At 39.3% G+C, this 14,121-nt stretch overlaps 1 protein-coding gene and 15 non-coding genes across 16 annotated transcripts in view; 1 reads left to right on the forward strand and 15 right to left on the reverse strand.

The window, feature by feature from the left end:
• Nucleotides 1-14,121, forward strand: part of LOC129987496 (target of Nesh-SH3-like) — a 47,083-nt gene that overhangs the window by 10,053 nt on the left and 22,909 nt on the right. The gene's annotated exons all lie outside the window — the stretch shown is intronic.
• On the reverse strand, nt 3,020-3,092 carry Trnat-ugu (transfer RNA threonine (anticodon UGU)). Its single transcript has one exon. It is a non-coding gene; the product is annotated as a tRNA-Thr (tRNA).
• Nucleotides 4,478-4,550, reverse strand: Trnat-cgu (transfer RNA threonine (anticodon CGU)). Its single transcript has one exon. It is a non-coding gene; the product is annotated as a tRNA-Thr (tRNA).
• Trnat-cgu (transfer RNA threonine (anticodon CGU)) lies at nt 4,797-4,869 on the reverse strand. The gene has a single exon. It is a non-coding gene; the product is annotated as a tRNA-Thr (tRNA).
• On the reverse strand, nt 6,867-6,939 carry Trnat-cgu (transfer RNA threonine (anticodon CGU)). Its single transcript has one exon. It is a non-coding gene; the product is annotated as a tRNA-Thr (tRNA).
• Nucleotides 7,663-7,735, reverse strand: Trnat-cgu (transfer RNA threonine (anticodon CGU)). The gene has a single exon. It is a non-coding gene; the product is annotated as a tRNA-Thr (tRNA).
• Trnap-cgg (transfer RNA proline (anticodon CGG)) lies at nt 8,142-8,214 on the reverse strand. Its single transcript has one exon. It is a non-coding gene; the product is annotated as a tRNA-Pro (tRNA).
• Trnat-cgu (transfer RNA threonine (anticodon CGU)) lies at nt 8,620-8,692 on the reverse strand. The gene has a single exon. It is a non-coding gene; the product is annotated as a tRNA-Thr (tRNA).
• On the reverse strand, nt 9,259-9,331 carry Trnat-ugu (transfer RNA threonine (anticodon UGU)). Its single transcript has one exon. It is a non-coding gene; the product is annotated as a tRNA-Thr (tRNA).
• Nucleotides 9,578-9,650, reverse strand: Trnat-ugu (transfer RNA threonine (anticodon UGU)). The gene has a single exon. It is a non-coding gene; the product is annotated as a tRNA-Thr (tRNA).
• On the reverse strand, nt 10,535-10,607 carry Trnat-ugu (transfer RNA threonine (anticodon UGU)). Its single transcript has one exon. It is a non-coding gene; the product is annotated as a tRNA-Thr (tRNA).
• Trnat-ugu (transfer RNA threonine (anticodon UGU)) lies at nt 11,014-11,086 on the reverse strand. The gene has a single exon. It is a non-coding gene; the product is annotated as a tRNA-Thr (tRNA).
• On the reverse strand, nt 11,971-12,043 carry Trnat-cgu (transfer RNA threonine (anticodon CGU)). The gene has a single exon. It is a non-coding gene; the product is annotated as a tRNA-Thr (tRNA).
• Nucleotides 12,449-12,521, reverse strand: Trnat-cgu (transfer RNA threonine (anticodon CGU)). The gene has a single exon. It is a non-coding gene; the product is annotated as a tRNA-Thr (tRNA).
• On the reverse strand, nt 12,770-12,842 carry Trnat-ugu (transfer RNA threonine (anticodon UGU)). The gene has a single exon. It is a non-coding gene; the product is annotated as a tRNA-Thr (tRNA).
• Trnat-ugu (transfer RNA threonine (anticodon UGU)) lies at nt 13,251-13,323 on the reverse strand. The gene has a single exon. It is a non-coding gene; the product is annotated as a tRNA-Thr (tRNA).

Raw genomic sequence — 14,121 nt, forward strand, 5'->3', positions numbered from 1 at the left:
TACGAGAACATTGCAATAGCCACTTAGCTATGATGGCTCTGCGTTTTGACTCGCCATTGAAATGAAAACTTTCTTTATACGCGAGGTATCGAAACACAGGGCAAGAAGAAAAAAATCACTTTCATCAAACCACTAGTAAGGATTGAACTCCCGACCCCTGGTTTACGAGCCCATTGCAATACCCACTTAGCTATGATAGCTCTGCGTTTTGGCTCTCCATTGAAGTGAAAACTTCTTTACACGTGAGGTATCGAAACACAGAACAAGAAAAAAAATAGCTTTCTTGAAGCCACCAGTGAGGATTCAACTCACGACCCCTGGTTTTCAAGAATAGCGCTCTAACATCTGAGCTATGATGGCTCAGTGTTTTGAATAACCCTTGAAGTGAAAACTTTTTTCATGCGATAGGTATCGAAACACGGAACAAGAATAAAAAATCGCTTTCATCAAGCCACCAGGGAGGATACTACTTTCGACCCCTAGTGTACAAGACCAGTGATCTAACCTCTAAGCTAGGATGTCTCTGCGTTTTGAATTGCACTTGAAGTGCAAACTTTCTATATACTATAAGTATCTAAACACAAGGCAAGAAAAAAAAATCATTTTCATAAAGATACCAGTAACGATTGAAATCACGACCCCTGTTTTCCAGGATCAGTGCTCTAAAGACTGAGCTATGTATGCTCTTTTATTTAAATCGCCCTTGAAGTGAAACCTTTCTTCATAGGATGGGTATCGAAGCACAGAACAAGAATAAAGATATCACTTATACAAAGCCACCAATCAGGAATGAACTCATGACAACGGTTTTAAGAGCCCAGTGCTCTATCAACTGAGCTATGATGGCTCTGTGTTTCGACTAGCCCATAAAGTGAAAACTTTCTTTATACGATAGGTATCAAAACAGAGAACAAGAAAAAGAAATCCTTTTCGTCAAGCCACCAAGGAGGATTCAACTGACGACCCCTGGTTTATGATGAGCGCTCTAACCACAGAGCTATGATGGCTCTGTGTTTTGACTCACCCTTGAAGTGAAAACATTCTTTATAAGACAGGTCTGGAAACACAGAACCAAAAAAAACCACTTTCGTCAAGCCACCATCGAGGATTAAACTCAAGCCCCCTGGTTTACAATACCAATACTCTAACCACTGAGCTAAGATGGTTCTGAACTTTAAATCCTCCTTGAAGTGAAATTTTTTTCATACGATAGGTATCGAAACACAGAACTAGAAAATTGGTATGACTTTTTTCAAGCCACTAGTGAGGATTGAACGACTAGAGGTTTATGAGACCAGTGCAATAACCACTGTGCTATGAAAGCTCTGGGATTTAAATCTCCCTTGAATTGAAAACCTTCTTTATACGATAGGTATCGAAACACAGAGCAAGAAAAAAAATAACTTTCAAGTCACCTATAAGGATTGAACACAAGAACCATTGTATACAAGACCAATGCTCTAATCACTGCGCTAAGACGGCTCTGAATTTTAAATTCTCCTTGAAGAAAAAATTTTCGTCATACGATAATTATAGAAACACAGAACAAGAAAAATGATATGACTTTTATCAAGCCACTATTGAGGATTGAATTCACGAACTCTGGTTTACAGGACCAAGGCTCAAACCACTGAGCTAAGATGGCTCCGTGTTTGGATCCGCCTTTGAAGTGAAAACTTTCTTTATACTAGAGAAATCGAAACACAAAACAATATTAAAAACCGCTTTCATCAAGCCACAAGAGCGGATGGAACTCATGACCACTGTTTTACAAGACCAGTGAACTATCCACTGAGGTATGAAGGCTCTGCGTTTCGAATCCCCCTTGAATTGCAAACTTTCTATATACGAAAGGTATCGAAACACAGGGCAAGAAAAAAAATCACATTTATCAAGAAACCCGTAAGGATTGAACTCACACCCTCTGATTTACGAGACCAGTGCTCTAACCACTGAGCTATAATTTCTCTGTTATTTGACTCGTCCTTGAAGTGAAAACTTTCTTCATACGATAGGTATCTAAACACAGGGCAAGAAAAAAAATTACTTTTCTTCTTCCACCTGTGAGGATTCAACTCGCGACCCCTCGTTTACAAGACCAGTGCTCTAACCACTGAGCTATCATGGCTCTGTGTTTTGTCTTGTCCTAAAAGTGAAAACTTTTTTCATACGATAGGTATCGAAATACAGGGCAAGAAAAAAATATCACTTTCATCAAGAAACCAATGAGGATTGGAGTCACGACCCCTGGTTTACAAGACCAGTGCTCTAACCACTGAGTTATGATTATTCTACGTTTTGACTCGCACTTGAAACGAAAACTTTCTTTATAGAATAGGTATCGAAACATGGAATAATAAGAAAAAACAACACTTTCATCAAGCCACCAGTGAGGATTTAACACATGACCCCTGGTTTACGAGACCAGTGCTATTACAATGAAGTTATGATTACCCTGTGTTTTCATTTGTCCTTTAAGAGAACACTTTCTTCATACGATAGGTATCTAAACACAGGGCAAGAGAAAAAACACTTTTGTATTGCCACCAATGAGGATTAAACTCACGACCCCTGGTTTACAAGACCAGTGCTCTAAAGACTGAGCTATGATGGATCTTTTTTTTATTCGAATTGAAATGAAAACTTTCTTCATACGATAGGTATCGAAACATAGAACAAGATAAAATCAGTTTCATCAAGCCACCAGTGAAGATTGAACTCACGACACCTCGTTTACAAGACCAGTGCTCTAACCACTGAGGTATGATGGCTCTGTGTTTTGTCTTGTCCTTGAAGTGAAAATTTCTTCATACGATAGGTATCGAAACATAGAAAAAGAAAAAGAATTAGTGTTATCAAGCCACCAATGAGGACTAAACTCACGACCCCTAGTTTACAAGACGAGTGCTGTAACCACTGTACTACGATGGCTCTGTGTTTTGACTTGTTCTTGAAGTGAAAACTTTCTTCATTCGATAGGTATCGAAAAATAGAACAAGAAAAAAAATTAGTTTTATTAAGCCACCAGTGAGGACTGAACTCACGACCCCTGGTTTACAAGACCAGTGCTCTAACCACTGAGATACGATGGCTCTGTGTTTTGACTCGCCCTTGAAGTGAAAACTTTCTTCATACGATAGGTATCTAAACACAGGGCAAGAAAAAAAATTACTTTTCTTCTTCCACCTGTGAGGATTCAACTCGCGCCCCCTCGTTTACAAGACCAGTGCTCTAACCACTGAGCTATGATGGCTCTGTGTTTTGTCTTGTCCTTGAAGTGAAAACTTTTTTCATACGATAGGTATCGAAATACAGGGCAAGAAAAAAATATCACTTTCATCAAGCCACCAATGAGGATTGGACTCACGACCCCTGGTTTACAAGACCAGTGCTCTAACCACTGAGTTATGATTATTCTACGTTTTGACTCGCACTTGAAATGAAAACTTTCTTTATAGAATAGGTATCGAAACATAGAATAATAAGAAAAAACATCACTTTCATCAAGCCACCAGTGAGGATTTAACTCATGACCCCTGGTTTACGAGACCAGAGCTATTACCACTGAGCTATGATTACCCTGTGTTTACATTTGTCCTTTAAGTGAACACTTTCTTCATACGATAGGTATCTAAACACAGGGCAAGAAAAAAACACGTTTGTCCTGCCATCAATGAGGATTAAACTCACTACCCCTGGTTTACAAGACCAGTGCTCTAAAGACTGAGCTATGATGGATCTTTTTTTTATTCGAATTGAAATGAAAACTTTCTTCATACGATAGGTATCGAAACATAGAACAAGATAAAATCAGTTTCATCAAGCCACCAGTGAGGATTGAACTCACGACCCCTGGTTTAAAAGACCAGTGCTGTAACCACTGAGCTATAATTTCTCTGTGTTATGACTCGTCCTTGAAGTGAAAACTTTCTTCATACGATAGGCATCTATACACAGTTCAACAAAAAGCAATCAGTTTCAACAAGCCACCAGTAAGGATTGAACTCATGACACCTGGTTTACAAGACCATTCTCTAACCACTGAGCTATGATGGCTCTGTCTTTTGACTCGCCCTTGAAGGGAAATTTTTCTTTATACGATAGGTATCGAAACAAAGAACATAGAACAAGAAAAAAAAACCGTTTCATCAATCCACCAGTGAGGTCTAAACTCACGACCCCTTATTTACGAGACCAGTGCTCTAACCACTGAGATATGACGGCTCTGTCTTTTGACTCTCCCATGAAATGAAAACTTTCTTCATACGATAGGTATCGAAATACAGGGCAAGAAAAAAATATCACGTTCATCAAGCCACCAATGAGGATTAAACTCACGACCCCTGGTTTACGAGAACAGTGCTCTAACCACTGATCTATGATTGTTCAGCGTTTTGACTCGCACTTGAAATGAAATCTTTCTTTATACAATAGGTATCGAAACATAGAATAATAAGAAAAAATATCACTTTCATCAAGCCACCAGTGAGGATTTAACTCACGACCCCTGGTTTACGAGACCAGTGCTCTAACCACTGAGCTATGATTACCCTGTGTTTTCATTTGTCCTTTAAGTGAAAACTTTCTTCATACAATAGGTATCTAAACACAAGGCAAGAAAAAAAACACTTTTGTCCTTCCACCAATGAGGATTAAATTCACGACCCCTGGTTTACAAGACCAGTACTCCAAAGACTGAGCTATGATGGATCTTTCTTTCGATTCGAATTGAAATGAAAACTTTCTTCATACGATAGGTATCGAAACATAGAACAAGAAAAAAATCAGTTTCATCAAGCCACCAGTGAGGATTGAACTCACGACCCCTGGTTTACGAGACCAGTGCTCTAACCACTGAGCTATGATGGCTCTGCATTTTGACTCGCCTTTGAAATGATAACTTTCTTCATACGATAGGTATCGAAACATAGAACAAGAAAAAAAATCAGTTCCATCAAGCCACCAGTGAGGATTAAACTCACGACCCCTGGTTTACAAGACCATTCTCTAACCACTGAGCTATGATGGCCCAGTGTTTTGACTCGCCCTTGAAGGGAAATTTTTCTTTTTACGATAGGTATCGAAACAAAGAACATAGAACAAGAAAAAAAAAACCGTTTCCTCAATCCACCAGTGAGGTCTAAACTCACGACCCCTTATTTACGAGACCAGTGCTCTAACCACTGAGCTATGATGGCGCTGTGCTTTGACTTGTCCTTGAAGTGAAAACATTCTTCATACGATAGGTATCGAAACATAGAACAAGAAAAAAAAATCAGTTTCATCAAGAAATCTGTGAGGACTGAACACACGACCCGTGGTTTACAAGACCAATGCTGTACAGACTGATCTATTATGTCTCTGTCTTTTGATTCGCCATTGAAGTGAAAACTTTCTTCATGCGACAGTTATCGAAACATAGAAAAAGAAAAAAAATCAGTTTCATCAAGCCACCAGTGAGGATTGAACTCAAAACCCCTGTTTTACAAGACCAGTGATCTAACCACCGCGCTCTGATGGCTCTGTGTTTTGACTCGCTCATGAAATGAAAACTTTTTTTTATACGATAGGTATCGGAAACACACGGCAAGAAAAAAAAACTTTTTCATCAAGCCACCAGAGAGGATTGAACTCAAGACCCCTGGTTTACAAGACTAGTGCTCTAAAAACTGAGCTATTTCCGTTTTGACTCGCCCTTGAAATGAAAACTTTCTTTATACAATAGGAATCGAAACATAGAATAAGAAAAAAAAGCATCACTTTGCTCTAGCCACCAGTTAGGATTGAACTCACGACACCTGGTTTACGAGACTAGTGCTCTAACCACTGAGCTAAGATGGCTCTGCGTTTTGACTTGTCCTTCAAGTGAAAACTTTCTTCATACTATAGGTATCGAAACATAGCAAAAGAAAAAAAATCAGTTTTATCAAGCCACCAGTGACGACTGAACTCACGACACCTAGTTTACAAGACGAGTGCTGTAACCACTGTTCTATGGTGGCTCTGTGCTGTGACTCGACAAGAAACTAAGACTAAGAAACTCGACTAAGACAAGAAAAAAAAAACTTTGTCCTTCCACTAATGAGGATTGAACTTACGACACCTGGTTTACAAAACAAAGGCTCTAACCACTGAGCAAGGATGGCTCGTTGCATTGATTCGCCTTGAAATGAAAACTTTCTACATACGATAGGTATCGAAACATAGAAAAAGAAAAAAATCAGTTTCATCAAACCAACAGTAAAGATTGAACTCGCGGCCCTGGTTTACAAGCCAGTGCTCTGAGCTATAATGGCTCTTTGATTTGATTCGCCTTAAAATGAAAACGTTCTTTATATGATAGGTATCGAAACATAGAACAAGAAAAAATATCAGTTTCATCAAGCCACCAGTGACATCTAAACTCACGACCCCTGGTTTACGAGACCCGTACTCTAACCCCTGAGCTATGCTTGCTCTACGTTTTGACTCGCCCTTGAAATAAAAACTTTCTATATACAATAGGTATCGAAACATAGAATAAGAAGAAAAAGCCTCACTTTCATCAATCCACCAGTGAGGATTTAACTCACGACCCCTGGTTTACGAGACCAGTGGTCTAACCACTGAGCTATGATTACCCTGTGTTTTCATTTGTCCTTTAAGTGAAAACTTTCTTCATACGATAGGTATCTCAACACATTGCAAGAAAAAAACACTTTTGTCCTTCCACCAATGAGGATTAAACTCACTGCCACTGGTTTTACAAGACCAGTGCTCTAAAGACTGAGCTATGATGGATCTTTCTTTTGATTCGAATTGAAATGAAAACTTTCTTCATACGATAGGTATCGAAACATAGAAAAAGAAAAAAATCAGATTCATCAAGCCACCAGTGAGGATTGAACTCACGACCCCTGGTTTACGAGACCAGTGCTCTAACCTCTGAGCTATGATGGCTCTGTGTTTTGACTCGTCCTTGAACTGAAAACTTTCTTCATACGATAGGTATCTAAACACAGGGCAAGAAAAAAAATCACTTTTCTTCTACCACCCGTGAGGATTGAACTCACGAAACCTCGTTTAAAGAACAGTGCTCTAACCACTGAGCTATGATGGCTCTTCGCTTTGATTCGCCTTGAAATGAAAACTTTCTTTATAAGATAGGTATCGAAACATAGAAATAAAATCAATTTCATCCAGCCAAAAGAGAGGATTTAACTCACCACCCCAGGTACACGAGACCAGACCTCTAATAACTGAGCTATGATAGCTCTGTATTTCGATTCGACCTTGAAGTGAAAACTATCTTCTTACGATAGGTATCGAAACATAGAACAAGAAAAAAAATTAGTTTCATCAAGCCACCAGTGAGGATTGAACTCACGACCCCTGGTTTTGAAAACCAGTGCTCTAACCACTGAGCAATGATGGCTCTGCGATTTGACTCGCCCACGATATAAAAACTTTTTTTTATACGATAGGTATCGAAACACAGGGCAAGAAAAAAAATATCACTTTCATCAAGCCACGAGGGTGAATTGAACTCACGACCCAAGGGTTACAAGACCAGTGCTCTAACCACTGAGCTACCTGCGTTTTGGCTCGCCCTTGAAATGAGAAATTTCTTTATACAATAAGTATCGAAACATAGAATGAGAAAAAAAAGTACCACTTTGTTCAAGCCACCAGTTAGGATTGAACTCACGACCCCTGGTTTACGAGACCAGTGCTCGTACCACTGAGCTATGGTGGCCCTGTGTTTTAACGTGTCCTTTAAGTGAAAGCTTTCTTCATACGATAGGTATCTGAACACAGCGCAAGAAAAAAAAACACTTTTGTCCTTCCACCAATGAGGATTGAACTCACGACCCCTGGTTTACAAGACCAGTTCTCTAACCACTGTGCTATGATGGCTCTTTGTATTGATTCGCCTTGAAATGGAAACTTTCTTCATACGATAGGTATCGATACATAGAAAGAGAAAAAAATTCAGTTTCATCAAGCCACCAGGGTGGATTGAACTCACGACCCAAGGGTTACAAGACCAGTGCTCTAACCACTGAGCTACCTGCGTTTTGGCTCGCCCTTGAAATGAGAAATTTCTTTATACTATAAGTATTGAAACATAGAATGAGAAAAAAAAAGTATCACTTTGTTCAAGCCACCAGTTAGGATTGAACTCACGACCCCTGGTTTCCGAGACCAGCGCTCGTACCACTGAGCTATGGTGGCCCAGTGTTTTAACGTGTCCTTTAAGTGAAAGCTTTCTTCATACGATAGGTATCTAAACACAGCGCAAGAAAAAAAAACACTTTTGTCCTTCCACCAATGAGGATTGAACTCACGACCCCTGGTTTACAAGACCAGTTCTCTAACCACTGTGCTATGATGGCTCTTTGTATTGATTCGCCTTGAAATGGAAACTTTCTTCATACGATAGGTATCGATACATAGAAAGAGAAAAAAATTCAGTTTCATCAAGCCACCAGGGTGGATTGAACTCACGACCCAAGGGTTACAAGACCAGTGCTCTAACCACTGAGCTACCTGCGTTTTGGCTCGCCCTTGAAATGAGAAATTTCTTTATACCATAAGTATCGAAACATAGAATGAGAAAGAAAAGTATCACTTTGTTCAAGCCACCAGTTAGGATTGAACTCACGACCCCTGGTTTACGAGACCAGTGCTCGTACCACTGAGCTATGATGGCCCTGTGTTTTAACGTGTCCTTTAAGTGAAAGCTTTCTTCATACGATAGGTATCTAAACACAGCGCAAGAAAAAAAAACACTTTTGTCCTTCCACCAATGAGGATTGAACTCACGACCCCTGGTTTACAAGACCAGTTCTCTAACCACTGTGCTATGATGGCTCTTTGTATTGATTCGCCTTGAAATGGAAACTTTCTTCATACGATAGGTATCGATACATAGAAAGAGAAAAAAAATCAGTTTCATCAAGCCACCAGGGTGGATTGAACTCACGACCCAAGGGTTACAGGACCAGTGCTCTAACCACTGAGCTACCTGCGTTTTGGCTCGCCCTTGAAATGAGAAATTTCTTTATACCATAAGTATCGAAACATAGAATGAGAAAAAAAAGTATCACTTTGTTCAAGCCACCAGTTAGGATTGAACTCACGACCCGTGGTTTACGAGACCAGTGCTCGTACCACTGAGCTATGATGGCCCTGTGTTTTAACGTGTCCTTTAAGTGAAAGCTTTCTTCATACGATAGGTATCTAAACACAGCGCAAGAAAAAAAAACACTTTTGCCCTTCCACCAATGAGGATTGAACTCACGACCCCTGGTTTACAAGACCAGTTCTCTAACCACTGTGCTATGATGGATCTTTGTATTGATTCGCCTTGAAATGGAAACTTTCTTCATACGATAGGTATCGATACATAGAAAGAGAAAAAAATTCAGTTTCATCAAGCCACCAGTGAGGGTTGAACTCACGACCCCTGGTTTACGAGACCAGTGCTCAAAAAACTGTGCTATGATAGATCTGTGCTTTGATTCGCCTTGAAATGAAAACTTTCTTCATACGATAGGTATCGAAACATAGAAAAAGAAAAAAATTAGTTTCATCAAGCCACCAGTGAGGATTGAACTCACGACATCTGGTTTACAAGACCAGTGCTCTAACCACTGAGTTATGATGGCTCTGTATTCTGACTCGTTCTTGAAGTGAAAACTTTCTTTATACGATAGGTATCGAAACATAAAACAAGACAAAAATTACTTTCATCAAGCTACCGGTGAGGATTCAACTCACGACCCCTGGTTTACGAGACCAGTGCTCTAACCTCTGAGCTATGATGGCTCTGTGTTTTGACTCGTCCTTGAACTGAAAACTTTCTTCATACGATAGGTATCTAAACACAGGGCAAGAAAAAAAATCACTTTTCTTCTACCACCCGTGAGGATTGAACTCACGAAACCTCGTTTAAAGAACAGTGCTCTAACCACTGAGCTATGATGGCTCTTCGCTTTGATTCGCCTTGAAATGAAAACTTTCTTTATAAGATAGGTATCGAAACATAGAAATAAAATCAGTTTCATCCAGCCAAAAGAGAGGATTGAACTCACGACCCCAGGTACACGAGACCAGACCTCTAATAACTGAGCTATGATAGCTCTGTATTTCGATTCGACCTTGAAGTGAAAACTATATTCTTACGATAGGTATCGAAACATAGAACAAGAAAAAAAATTAGTTTCATCAAGCCACCAGTGAGGATTGAACTCACGACCCCTGGTTTTGAAAACCAGTGCTCTAACCACTGAGCAATGATGGCTCTGCGATTTGACTCGCCCACGATATAAAAACTTTTTTTTTATACGATAGGTATCGAAACACAGGGCAAGAAAAAAAATATCACTTTCATCAAGCTACCAGGGTGGATTGAACTCACGACCCAAGGGTTACAAGACCAGTGCTCTAACCACTGAGCTACCTGCGTTTTGGCTCGCCCTTGAAATGAGAAATTTCTTTATACCATAAGTATCGAAACATAGAATGAGAAAAAAAAGTATCACTTTGTTCAAGCCACCAGTTAGGATTGAACTCACGACCCCTGGTTTACAAGACCAGTGCTCTAACCACTGAGTTATGATGGCTCTGTATTCTGACTCGTCCTTGAAGTGAAAACTTTCTTTATACGATAGGTATCGAAACATAAAACAAGACAAAAATTAGTTTCATCAAGCTACCGGTGAGGATTCAACTCACGACCCCTGGTTTACGAGACCAGTGCTCTAACCTCTGAGCTATGATGGCTCTGTGTTTTGACTCGTTCTTGAACTGAAAACTTTCTTCATACGATAGGTATCTAAACACAGGGCAAGAAAAAAAATCACTTTTCTTCTACCACCCGTGAGGATTGAACTCACGAAACCTCGTTTAAAGAACAGTGCTCTAACCACTGAGCTATGATGGCTCTTCGCTTTGATTCGCCTTGAAATGAAAACTTTCTTCATACGATAGGTATCGAAACATAGAAAAAGAAAAAAATTAGTTTCATCAAGCCACCAGTGAGGATTGAACTCACGACATCTGGTTTACAAGACCAGTGCTCTAACCACTGAGTTATGATGGCTCTGTATTCTGACTCGTTCTTGAAGTGAAAACTTTCTTTATACGATAGGTATCGAAACATAAAACAAGACAAAAATTAGTTTCATCAAGCTACCGGTGAGGATTCAACTCACGACCCCTGGTTTACGAGACCAGTGCTCTAACCTCTGAGCTATGATGGCTCTGTGTTTTGACTCGTCCTTGAACTGAAAACTTTCTTCATACGATAGGTATCTAAACACAGGGCAAGAAAAAAAATCACTTTTCTTCTACCACCCGTGAGGATTGAACTCACGAAACCTCGTTTAAAGAACAGTGCTCTAACCACTGAGCTATGATGGCTCTTCGCTTTGATTCGCCTTGAAATGAAAACTTTCTTTATAAGATAGGTATCGAAACATAGAAATAAAATCAGTTTCATCCAGCCAAAAGAGAGGATTGAACTCACGACCCCAGGTACACGAGACCAGACCTCTAATAACTGAGCTATGATAGCTCTGTATTTCGATTCGACCTTGAAGTGAAAACTATCTTCTTACGATAGGTATCGAAACATAGAACAAGAAAAAAAATTAGTTTCATCAAGCCACCAGTGAGGATTGAACTCACGACCCCTGGTTTTGAAAACCAGTGCTCTAACCACTGAGCAATGATGGCTCTGCGATTTGACTCGCCCACGATATAAAAACTTTTTTTTTATACGATAGGTATCGAAACATAGGGCAAGAAAAAAAATATCACTTTCATCAAGCTACCAGGGTGGATTGAACTCACGACCCAAGGGTTACAAGACCAGTGCTCTAACCACTGAGCTACCTGCGTTTTGGCTCGCCCTTGAAATGAGAAATTTCTTTATACCATAAGTATCGAAACATAGAATGAGAAAAAAAAGTATCACTTTGTTTAAGCCACCAGTTAGGATTGAACTCACGACCCCTGGTTTACGAGACCAGTGCTCGTACCACTGAGCTATGGTGGCCCTGTGTTTTAACGTGTCCTTTAAGTGAAAGGTTTCTTCATACGATAGGTATCTAAACACAGCGCAAGAAAAAAAAACACTTTTGTCCTTCCACCAATGAGGATTGAACTCACGACCCCTGGTTTACAAGACCAGTTCTCTAACCACTGTGCTATGATGGCTCTTTGTATTGATTCGCCTTGAAATGGAAACTTTCTTCATACGATAGGTATCGATGCATAGAAAGAGAAAAAAATTCAGTTTCATCAAGCCACCAGGGTGGATTGAACTCACGACCCAAGGGTTACAAGACCAGTGCTCTAACCACTGAGCTACCTGCGTTTTGGCTCGCCCTTGAAATGAGAAATTTCTTTATACCATAAGTATCGAAACATAGAATGAGAAAAAAAAGTATCACTTTGTTCAAGCCACCAGTTAGGATTGAACTCACGACCCCTGGTTTACGAGACCAGTGCTCGTACCACTGAGCTATGATGGCCCTGTGATTTAACGTGTCCTTTAAGTGAAAGCTTTCTTCATACGATAGGTATCTAAACACAGCGCAAGAAAAAAAAACACTTTTGTCCTTCCACCAATGAGGATTGAACTCACGACCCCTGGTTTACAAGATCACTTCTCTAACCACTGTGCTATGATGGCTCTTTGTATTGATTCGCCTTGAAATGGAAACTTTCTTCATACGATAGGTATCGATACATAGAAAGAGAAAAAAATTCAGTTTCATCAAGCCACCAGTGAGGGTTGAACTCACGACCCCTGGTTTACAAGACCAGTGCTCTAACCACTGAGTTATGATGGCTCTGTATTCTGACTCGTCCTTGAAGTGAAAACTTTTTTGATACGATAGGTATCGAAACATAGAACAAGAAAAAAATCAGTTTCATCAAGCCACCAGTGAAGACTGAACTCACGACCCCTGGTTTACAAGACCAGTGCTCTAACCACTGAGTTATGATGGCTCTGTATTCTGACTCGTCCTTGAAGTGAAAACTTTCTTTATACGATAGGTATCGAAACATAGAACAAGAAAAAAATCAGTTTCATCAAGCCACCAGTGAAGACTGAACTCACGACCCCTGGTTTACAAGACGAGTGCTCTAACCACTGAGCTATATGGGCTCTGTGTTGTGACTCGCCGTTGAAGTGAAAACTTTCTTTATATGATAGGTATATAAACATATAACAAGTAAAATATTCAGTTTCATCAAGCCACCAGTAACGATTGAACTCACGACCCCTGGTTTACAAGACCAGTGCTCTAACCACTGAGCTATTGTGGCCGCGTTAACTAATCTGCTGATAAAATGAAACCCGTTACTTTTTATATCGCTGTGTAAATACAGCGGAAAGATTCTCCAATTTTTATGACAGTAGGAGTTCAAGCGTTTGGCATAATTAAAGTGATTCTTATTCAGACAAGCAGAAATTAATTTCAGGATGCTGTTTATATAATAAATTACTGAATAATAGTGAGAAGAGGCAATGGATCCATTGGTAGAGTTAGGTAGAATTGGCTCATTCCATTCTTTATATTTGGTTTTGAAAATGCAGCATGTACTTACTCATTTTGTCCTAAGTTCGTCCAAAAATTTGCAACAAGAGATATGTGCATTCCACTTTATGTGATATAATGGTGACTTTGCGCCCTTAAAGAGCTTACAAGTTTAATAACAACTAATTTCATCCTTTGAATTTCTAACTTATTTTCTCTCCTTATTTGATTTTACGTTTTATTTGAGACATTTATTCTTATTTTCATCCCTAAAATAACACAGAAGTTGAGATTCGTTTCGTGTCCAGGAGATGTTAGTCTTTTAAAATTTTAGATTTAATCACAGAGTTTACTAAGAAAAAAATTTTGGAAAAAAAAATGCTACATTTTGTCTGTCATCTAAAGTTTTCTTCATTTTAATAGCTAATAAATGTGGTAGAGATAAAGAGAATGTGTTTGTATATATAAAAGGGCATAAAAAATTACAAAATTTAAATATACTCATTTAAAATATATAATGGCTTCTTAAATAGCTCTCATTGCTTACGAATTTATATCTTTTTTAAATTTTATGCTATGATTTTTT

This window comes from Argiope bruennichi, chromosome 10 (assembly GCF_947563725.1).
Source record: "Argiope bruennichi chromosome 10, qqArgBrue1.1, whole genome shotgun sequence".
Classification (NCBI taxonomy): domain Eukaryota; kingdom Metazoa; phylum Arthropoda; class Arachnida; order Araneae; family Araneidae; genus Argiope; species Argiope bruennichi.